At 46.8% G+C, this 10,293-nt stretch overlaps 1 non-coding gene across 1 annotated transcript; it reads right to left on the bottom strand.

Annotated features, from left to right (window-relative positions):
• Window positions 1-9,679: 9,679 nt before the first annotated feature.
• LOC116463074 (small nucleolar RNA U13) lies at window positions 9,680-9,783 on the bottom strand. Its single transcript, XR_004246546.1, has one exon. It is a non-coding gene; the product is annotated as a small nucleolar RNA U13 (small nucleolar RNA).
• Between the last annotated feature and the right edge of the window lie 510 nt (window positions 9,784-10,293).

Genomic DNA, 10,293 nt, shown 5'->3' with positions numbered 1-10,293 from the left:
AAAGGTCCTCTTCTCCCAGGGTCTCACTTTGCGGGCGAAGGACCCTAGCCTGAAAGTTCAAATGAGTCTCCTGGGCTAAAGGAGATATGGGGCAGGGCTGGGCTGGAACTCAGCTCTCCCGAGGCTTAGGCTCCCCAGCACTGTTGCAAAGACTGAATTGCTGCTTTTCCACACTAGGTGAGAGGGGCACACCCCTCAAAGTTAATACACACAGTGGATCATCTTTCCTTCCTTTATTAAGCAAAATCATGTTCACTGATAATCGTGCAATAACCAGTAATGGTTTCTTGAGTCATTCTTTAGTTTAAGACAATAAATTATTAAAAAAGAAAAACTTTTAATTTCAAATATATCATTAAATTCAATAAATTATTTCATGTATGAAATAAAGTTTGCACTTACCAAACAAAAGATACCTTGTGATCTCTGCTGCTTCGCTGTGTTGGATTTTCAACATAAAGGGGAAGTCCATGTGGTCACCTGCAGCCACAGTGTTGGGATAACTCTGGGGACAGGTGATTCCCTTTACAATCACTGTGAGACCATTGCTTGTTTTGAGTGTACTATTAGAATATAAGAACACGAAGTACCACAGGGCTGGGGTCGCGAACTGCACCTGAGCAGGATTTGAATTTAAAAAAAAAAAAAAAAGGTGAATAGCTGAATTGCTGTGAGTTGTGGGGCATTCCCTATAACTCGGAGTTCTCTGAATCAACTTCCCTGTAGGGTATAATATTTATTAAAGAGTGTGTCATGTCTTCTTTTGAGAAGTGTCTGTTCATATCCTTTGCCTACTTTTTGATGGTTTTTTTCTTTTTACTTGTAAATTTGTTTAAGTTCCTTGTAGATTCTGGATATTAGATCTGTGTCAGATGGGTAGATTCCAAAAATTTTCTCCCATTCTGTAGGTTGCCTGTTCACTCTGATGATAGTTTCTTTTGCTGTGCAGAAGCTCTTTAGTTTAATTAGATCCCATTTGTCAATTTTAGCTTTTGTTGCCATAGCTTTTGGCATTTTCATCATGAAGTCTTTGCCCATACCTATGTTCTGAATGGCCAACAAATATATGAAAAGAAGCTCAATTATCCCTGATCATTAGAGAAATGCAAATCAAAACCATAATGAGATACCATCTCATGCCAGTCAGAATGGTGATCATTAAAAAGTCAGGAAACAACAGATGCTGGTGAGGCTGTAGAACCAAAAATACCATTTGACCCAGCAATCCCATTACTGGGTGTACACCCAAAGGAATATAAGTCATTCTACTATAAAGACACATGCACAGGGATGTTTATTGCAGTACCATTCACAATAGCAAAGTTGCAGAACCAACTCAAACGGCCATCAGTGATAGACTGGATAAAGAAAATGTGCAGAACATGCAAGTTTGTTACATAGGTATACATGTGCCATGCAAACCATGGCACATGTATACCTATGTAACATGTCCCTTATACACCATGGGACACTATGCAGCCATGGCCTGGTGCGGTGGCTCACACCTGTAATCCCAGCACTTTGGGAGGCAGAGGCAGGAGAATCATTTGAGGTCAGGAGTTTCAGACAAGCCTGGCCAACATGGCAAAACCTTGTCTATACTAAAAATAAAAATAAAAATAAATTAGCCAGGCGTGGTGGTGGGCACCTATAATCCCAGCTACTGGGGAGGCTGAGGCAGGAGAATCTCTTGAACCCAGGAGGTGGAGGTTGCAGTGAGCCAAGATTGCACCATTGCATTCTAGCCTGGGCTACAGAACAAGACTCCACCTCAAAAAAAGGAAAAAAGAAAAAAAAAAACAGAATACTATGCCACCATAAAAAGGAATGAGATCATGCCCTTTGCAGGGTCATGGATGAAGCTGGAAGCCATCACCCTAAGCAAACTAACACAGGAACAGAAAACCAAACACACTCATGAGTGGGAGCCGAACAGTGAGAACACACGTACACAGGGAGGGGAACATCACAGGGGCCTGTGGGGGGGGTGGGAGGCAAGGGGAGGGAACTTAGAGGATGGGTCAATAGGTGCAGCAAACCACTACGGCACATGTACACCTATGTAACAAACCTGCACGTTCTGCACATGTGTCCCAGAACTTAAAGTAAAATTAAAAGCAAAAAGGATATGTGGTGAAGATCTGCTAATTTGAGACCTACATTTATATTATTAAAACTCAAGAGTAACCATGGCAATTGTTTAGAACTCAGACCAATACAAGATGTTTGCGGAGAGAAGCATGTTATTGCCAACATTCTTTAGAATGGTGGTAATAAAAACTTGGTGACAATCAACTTTTAGTAAGTTTTCATATTGTTTTAAAATCCCCTCCAGGCAATGCTTCCCCTATTGCCGACCCCTGGGTGGGCTGTTCCCACCACCGCAGCCTCAGCATGGCTCTGTTGCTGCGGATGGTTTGTGATAATCATATTTCGTCTGAGAGGTGGGACTCTAGACACCCTTCTAGTCTAGCTGTGTGCATCAGAAGGTCCCTAGTGGGTGAGAATAATGATTAGCAAAGGAGCACTTGCTATTTGGCTTTGGCCCTAATACCCTGAGTGGAATCTCAGAGAGCATGGCTGGTCCACATGGAGGCTTCCTGTATAGACCAGAGGGGCTACAGGACCTAGAATGAAGCCAGATGAATGAACCACTCTTTCAATGAGGCTCACATGTGTGACTTTCAACTCTGCTGCCAAGGAACATGCTGGCATTGGTAAGCAGGTCAGCCTGCAGGAGAGGGAGAATTACTGAGAGGGAGATGCGGTCTCCACCCACATCTGGAGCTTCCCCCATTCCTTGTTCCCCATCTTAGGATTCACGGGTCAGTACAGCACACCAGGACCACCAGACCCTGCCACTGGCATTGAAGAAGGAGTTCAAATAGAGAATAGAGAGGGGAAGAGCTTAGGCAAATGACAAACCCTGCATTTTCAAAGCCATCAACAACATTACATTTGGGGGCAAATAAATTAATCCATATTTAAAATTTCAGATGATTTTAAGAAGCCTGAGGCAGAATAACACATACCAGGGCCTCCATGCCAAGTGAGCTCCACCAGCCAGGGAGAGGCATTGGCTTAGAATGAGCCTTGGATGACACCTGTGGTAGTCAGCCTAGGAGGGCACCCATCCTGCAATTATGGAGGCAGAATCTTTTTTGGCAAATAAATGAGAGTGGAGATCACATGAGCTACTCTTTTCACACAGAGAACAGATCTTGATTAATTTTTCTCATGCTGTAGGATATTGTTGGTTCTAAATGAACTGGCTCTTACTCTTTAATTCTCTGTCGAGATCATGTATAACAATTCCTTTCGATTCCTTGGTTGATTGCAAAAGTTCTTATTTTTTTAATGATCTCTTTAAAATCCGGAGAGTTGCCTGTAGCCAAGGCGATTTGAGTACCCACTTTAAGAGGACTTGCTTTGACACCTTTCATGAAGTATTATTGCAAAATCTCTCCACTGAGTCTGGAGAATACCGGGGGAAGTTTACGCAATTTAACAAGGAAATCTGCAGAAGCTGCTCTTGGCTCCTTCTGTCCCATTATTTTTGCCATTTCTGAGCACACAGAGTTTAACAAATTTTCACTACTGTTTGAGGCTTCTTTCCTCAGCACCTAAATATGCAACTTAGTAAGATGCTTTTGCCAAAAGCCTCTTGTAACCTCAAGCTTCTTGTATCCTTGAGCTATTATTGACAAATGTCCGACATGTAACAGAGTGCGTGGTCATGTGTGGTTGTGCTGTTCTGGTGGAAATAGTGCAGTAGCTTCCATGGTGTAATACTGAGGCTTGAAAATAACGGGTCAGGGCATGGAGCCTTCACTGAGTTCCATCCACCATCCTCTTACAAGAGGTTTGACAATGAGCAAGGCATTGATTGCTTTATTTCTCCAAGGGACAGAAGAACTGGAAGAGACGGTACTCACGGCATTGACTCTTAGCAGCCACATCCGCATTACCAGAGCTGCCATGCTAGCCTGTTATCACTTGCACACATGTGAGGACACAGCATCGTATGCGGTGGTACTAATTCTGCTCTGAACACAGGACTCTAGTGAGCATCTCACCGCTGCTCAGCTGGGCTCCACATAGGAGCAGCCCATGGTGCCCCTAGAAGACATCACTCACCAGAAATAGTCACTCTGCATTCTAAAATCCAAAGCACCAACGAACCTCGCATGGTCTGAATGTGAGGGAGACCCAGCATGCACTGGTGACGCACGCATTGGTAAGTGTCACCCCGACTATTTAGGCAGGCATTGCTGCTTTCAGCTGGGCTATCCTAGGTGCATGAGTGTTTGCCACATTTAGCATCTAAACAAACCATGCAAGCACACTCATGGCCCCACAAAGGATGGCTTTCATTATGGGGGCGATTGTCTCAGAGTGAGGACCAGAGGCTGGGATCAGGCCCACAAACCCAGGAGTTTGCAGCATGACAAGCGAAAGCCAACTCCAGCAAAAACTCCTCCCTCCATCAGACCCAGTGACAGAAAGTGCTGGTCCTCTCTGTGCATATGTCCCATGGGCATAAGATTCCGGAGGACTCTAGCTTTCCTCTGGGGCTGGTGGCCAACGTGAGTGATGTCACTGGCTGCTGGGCAGTGGGGTGACAGCATACACCAGCCTCTAAGCAGTGAGGACAAGTGTGGGCCAAAGGCCCTGGGGCAGGCAGGAAGAGCACTCATCAGGGGCTGAAGTAGAGGCCAGCCGAGTCCTGGGAGGCCGGTGTGCACGGGCCTGTGGCATCACAACACAGCGGTCAGCTCCGTTCCTGGGCCACCCTGTGAAGAGAAGGGGCTGGAGAGCAGCCCCTCTGCCCAGCTTACCTTCTTGCCTCCTGGATGGTCTCTCGAGAAGCTGAATCTTGGGTCTTGGCGCCATGGTGGGTGCTATCAGATGTCTCTGGTCTCCTTCCTCTCAGTTCTGTTCTGTGTGTGTGGAGTGGTTCAGTGTCATTTCCCTGCCTGTGACACTCCCCTGGTGACAGCAGAGATTAGATCTCCCCTGGTGCCAGAGCTGCCCACAGTGCGCCTGGCTCACCTCTCAGGTTCTGCTCTGCCAGTGCGCTCCCCTGCTGCACATCAGGGGTTCCTAGCGAGTGCTAGGCTCCTTTTTGCTCTCGCAGGACCACAGAAGGCCTCCCCCTGCTGATCCGATACTGCGTCCCCACTCCCCGGCCAACTGCCATTCCTTGAAACCCAGCTCAGTCCTCAGCCCCTGAGGAAGCTCCCTTGACTTACTTCCCAGGCACTCTGTGTGAATTTGGACTTTGACCACAGATCCTGGTTCTGTTTCCGTTCACCCCACCACTCACAGATTGCGGGATTCCTCAGGGGAAGGGCAAGGTGTGATTTGTCCACTTTTTCTAACCTTTAGCGTGTTCCATTGATATTAAATGTTATGTTTGTGTTTGTGATGGAATTTGAAGATTTTCTTTTTATTTTGACAATTTGTTTTTCCTTTGTAGATTGTGAAGTCACTAGAGAGGGATGCAAAAGCCTTTCATCAATCATAGTTCTAAAGACCAAGCAGGAAAGTGTGAAATACGCCCACTGAGGCCAGTTATAAAAGCCAGATGCAAGCCGGAGCATCCTCGCTGGAGCTGTCAAATCCCTACTCGCCTTAGGGCTGAGTATGGTGGACTCTTCTGCAGGTATCGGGAGGTGTGCACGAGGCAGACGGCGCCTCTATCCTGTGCTCTGTGTGCTGCTGGGCTGGCCCTGGGGTGCAGCAAACTCTCCAGGGGCCTATAAGTCAAGCCCTGGGAGACAGCTTCTCCAGTTCTGATGGATTAAGCAAGAGGATAGGGCTGCTCTATTTTTTAAAAAAAATTTTATTAACTGTGTTCCTAAGCCTGGCTTGTAGTCAGGTTCAGGCATGGAGGGAAGCTGAAGCTTGCACCGTAATTTATTGCTACTTGCCATAATCCTGGAATCGTATCCCACTCTGGCCCAGGCCTGGAAGGCAGAAGCTTTTCTCAGCCAAGAGCATGATGCCTGGTTGTTGTGGGGATGCCTGCCCTCCCCTTTGGCATGGGCTGGAAAGCTGCCTGCACTCCACTCTTGATGGCAAAGATGTTGAAGGAAGAAGGAGACTTTAATTGACAGTCATTTCATCTTTGGCACCAGTTACCTAATGACAGAACCCATTGCACTCCCCTGGGGGGAGCTGTGTTTTCATCCATTAGACAAAAGACAGAGAATGTGTCTCACGCATCACTTCATTCCCTTCCATGAGCACAGGGTAAGTGACTAAGAAATGGTAACTGTATGGATAAATGAACTTAGACCAACCTCAACTATTTTTCTGGGACTCAGTACAGAGATGGGTAACTTTTATAAGATACATAAGTTCAAAGTGCTTCACAAACGCCATCTGCACCATGACTAGAGGAGGAGGTATTATCCCATTTCACAGATGCAGGTGGTACAAGCATGTGTCGATGCAGTGGAGTGGTGCTTTGTGTTCAAGCCAGGTCTGCCTCCGAGATCATTTTCCACCTCAGAGACTTGCTTATCCTCTCATGTCCAGAGAAGAGAGTCTGCTTTGAGTGCACGCAAGCATGACACATATTCCTGAGGCTGCATATCACAGTACATGGTGGTTTGTGGGTTCCGCTAGGTGGTGAGATATTTGAAGACATACAGGCTCCTGCAGCTCTTGGATGCTCCTGAGTCTGCTCTGATTGGGTGGAGCAGGTAGGCAAGAAGGGCTCCTGGAGTTCCAGAAGGAAGTAGTTGTGATGTCTGATGCCCGGAACCATGGTCAGCATGGAGCACTGAAGGATGGGGCAGGGGAGGAGCCTGGGTGAACAGAGACATGGGTGCCTGAGATGGTCACCAGGAACTTTCCTGTCTAGTTCCCGAGAACGTGAATCCAGCAGAGAGAGGAAGGAGACTGAGCATCTCTTGCAGCCAGCATCACTCTCAGGGATGAACTCTGGTACAGTTTGGAGAAAAGCCACACCATCAGCTGGCTCTCCCGAAGGAGTGTTGCAAGTCCTGGACTTGCAGTGGTGGCCTGAACTCAGGAGAGCTTCCCTTTTCACCTGGGGAAGGAGTCATGCTGGAACTAATCATAAAAATGATTATGGAATTTGAGACATAATCCCATGTAGTAAAATGTTCCAGTGGGCAAGTTGGAACTAGAAGCATTACTCTTGGTCTCTTACTGTTAATCACAATGTGATTTGTTTGTTCAATATGGGTACAGAATATTTCTCCTATTTGTATAGTTCTGTTCTAGGCAAAAAAAAAAAAAAAAAGAAAGAAAAGAAGAGTCATTAATGAAATGTTCCTGTGAATACAAGACATTTCGCAGTATTCTTGCTGGTGGTCCCCAAATCCTTCTTGATCAGTATTACTACATTCGACAGTCAAGAAATATAAGCCTTAACATGGTTGAGTATCTTTTTTTTTTTTTTTTTTTGAGACGGAGTCTCGCTCTGTCTCCCAGGCTGGAGTGCAGTGGCGCTATCTTGGCTCACTGCAAGCTCCGCCTCCCGGGTTCATGCCATTCTCCTGCCTCAGCCTCCCGAGTAGCTGGGACTACAGGTGCCCACCACTACGCCTGGCTAATTTTTTGTATTTTTTAGTAGAGACGGGGTTTCACCGTGGTCTCGATCTCCTGACCTCATGATCTGGCCACCTAAGCCTCCCAAAGTGCTAGGATTATAGGCGTGAGCCACCGCACCCAGCTGAGTATCTTGCCCAGTTGTCACAGAAGAGAGCAGTTAGAGCACATTTACATGGAAGTCCTTCTAAAACTTTAGCTCTAAATCTGTTTGCAATTTAAGAAAGAAAATGGCTGAGTGCAGTGGCTAACGCCTGTAATCCCAGCACTTTGGGAGGCCGAGGCAGGGGGATCGTGAGGTCAAGAAATCAAGAGCAGCCTGGCCAACACAGTGAAACCCTGTCTCTGCTAAAACTACAAAAATTAGCCAGGTGTGGTGGTGCGCACCTGTAATCACAGCTACTTGGGAGGCTGAGACAGGAGAATCGCTTGAACCCAGGAGGCGGAGGTTACAGTGAGCTGAGATCGTGCCACTGCATTCCAGCCTGGTGACCAAGTGAGACTCCATCTAGAAAGAAAGAAAAAAAAAGAAAAGAAAAAGAAGAAAAGGAACAGAAAACCTTCAATAGGCTTACATTCTGACTGAGGGATGAAAATGAGTGCCCAAGACACGATAGCACAATAAGAAGAATAAGACACTGAAGAGCTGGCAAGTTACTCAGCGATGAGTTTGAGCTCAGTGTGACTCTCCGTGGGATCTGGGCAACCAGCACAGTGAGGGGAGGGCAGCCTAAGGAGCAGCTTGTCTGCCTTCAGACACCTCACAGGGACAGATCAGAAACAGCTCTCTGAAGCCTGTCCCCTGTCAACGGTGGGCTGGGCCAAGGCAGGGCTACCTGGGAGGTGTGCTGAGAACTGGGGTAGGCCCTAGGGCCAGGGTGTATGGACCAGAGGCTGTAACAAATGGAGATAGCAGGTAGGCCTAGAAATCATGTGGGCCAGAGAGGCTCCCAGGAAGTCACAATGGTACATCTATCTGTGGAAGGACTGAGCATACAAGGAGAAGCCCAGATGGGAGGCAAGGAGTGGATAAGGGCATCAGAGGGATGCCTGGGAAAGTCCTGGAGAATTGTTGAGAATACTTATAGATGGTGCACAGAGGCAGTGAGCAGGCTTGCTCAAGTAGGGCTCACAAGGTGTGGAAGCTTTGACCGTTTAGGACTTGGCAGACTAGGCAGGCATGAGCTTATGTCATTTGCAAAACAGTGGGGACTTTGGCAGCTTTAGAGCAAGCCCTGTGCAGGCACTGCAGGGGCTTCAGCCTCCAGACAGATGAGCTTCCTGGAGGAGCGTGCTGCAATTCTGTAGGTGCCACCTAACAGAGCACAGCACCAGGGAAGGCAGCCTCTGCATGGAAACCACCCCAGCAAAAATGCCTGCAAGCCAGGCCTCATTTGCATTCTCCTTTTAAAAACAGCAACACTGGGAGGCCAAGGTGGGTGGATCACCTGAGGTCAGGAGTTTGAGACCAGCCTGACCAACATGGCAAAACCCCATCTCTATTAAAAATACAAAATTAGCCGGGCATGGTAGTGTGTTCTTGTAATCCCAGCTACTCAGGAGGCTGAGGCAGGAGAATCACGTGAATCCATGAGGCGGAGGTTGCACTCCGCCATGAGATCGTGCCATTGCACTCCAGCCTGGGCAACAAGAGCGATCTCAAAACAAAACAAAACAAAACAAAACAAAACAAAACACGGTGGTGTATTTCGCTGTAGTTTTGTTTTACTATTATCTCTACGTAAGAGGTTATCTTACACAGTTATCTCTATGGTAATATTTAAGGAAATATACCTAAGGTCCTCCAGGATCAAGATAGTATCCTAAGTGAGAATATGTAAGCACTTTCCTCTACCAATTCCTCCAGTTATTTCCCACTGAAATAACTCAACTAGTAGAAAAGGCAAAATTATATCTCACAGTGAGTAACCATAAAATATTGAACACTGACCTACAAAGTATCTGACAGATTTCATCTCAACTCAGTATGAATGAACCAGGTATTCCTATGTGAATGTCTGCAAAGAGCAAGATCACAGAATGGAAAGGCTACAAATCCCAAAGAGCAGTACCAGTGTGAACACTTGTTTTTAAATGTCAGACTGGTAATGTACTGACATTGGAACAAGATGTGAGAGAGGCACATCTCACACCTGAGTGTGAAAACCCAATCATCACATTCATAAACCACAAAAACATCCAGCGTGAACTTTTTTTTTTGGAGACGGAGTTCCACTCTTGTCGCCCAGGCTGGAGTGCAATGGCACAATCTCACCTCACTGCAACCTCCGCCTCCTGGGTTCAAGTGATTCTCCTGCCTCGACCTCCCGAGTAGTTGGGATTACAGACATGCGCCACCATGCCCAGCTAATTTTTGTATTATTAGTAGAGACAGGGTTTTGCCATGTTGGCTAGGCTGGGCTTGAACTCCTGACCTCAGGTGACCCACCCTTCTTGGCCTCCCAAGGTGCTGGGGTTAGAGGCGTGAGTCACCAGGCCCACTCCAGTGTGAACATTTAAAGCAAATGGATTCCTATCATTAAATAAAGATACCATGGGGAGGAGAAAAGAAGAGTAAAAAGAGAGAAAAAATGGCTTCAACAATAATAACCACAACCCCAAATCATGTGTTTTGAGAGAGGAAAAGGTGGTGGGACACGGTGGAACAGCCACAGGCTGCTGCAGAAAGCAGTCATCTCAAGAACGGGT

The sequence above is a fragment of the Hylobates moloch genome, unplaced genomic scaffold (genome assembly GCF_009828535.3).
Source record: "Hylobates moloch isolate HMO894 unplaced genomic scaffold, HMol_V3 SCAFFOLD_24, whole genome shotgun sequence".
Taxonomy (NCBI): Eukaryota; Metazoa; Chordata; class Mammalia; order Primates; family Hylobatidae; genus Hylobates; species Hylobates moloch.
This window is presented reverse-complemented; position numbering and strand designations above follow the sequence as displayed.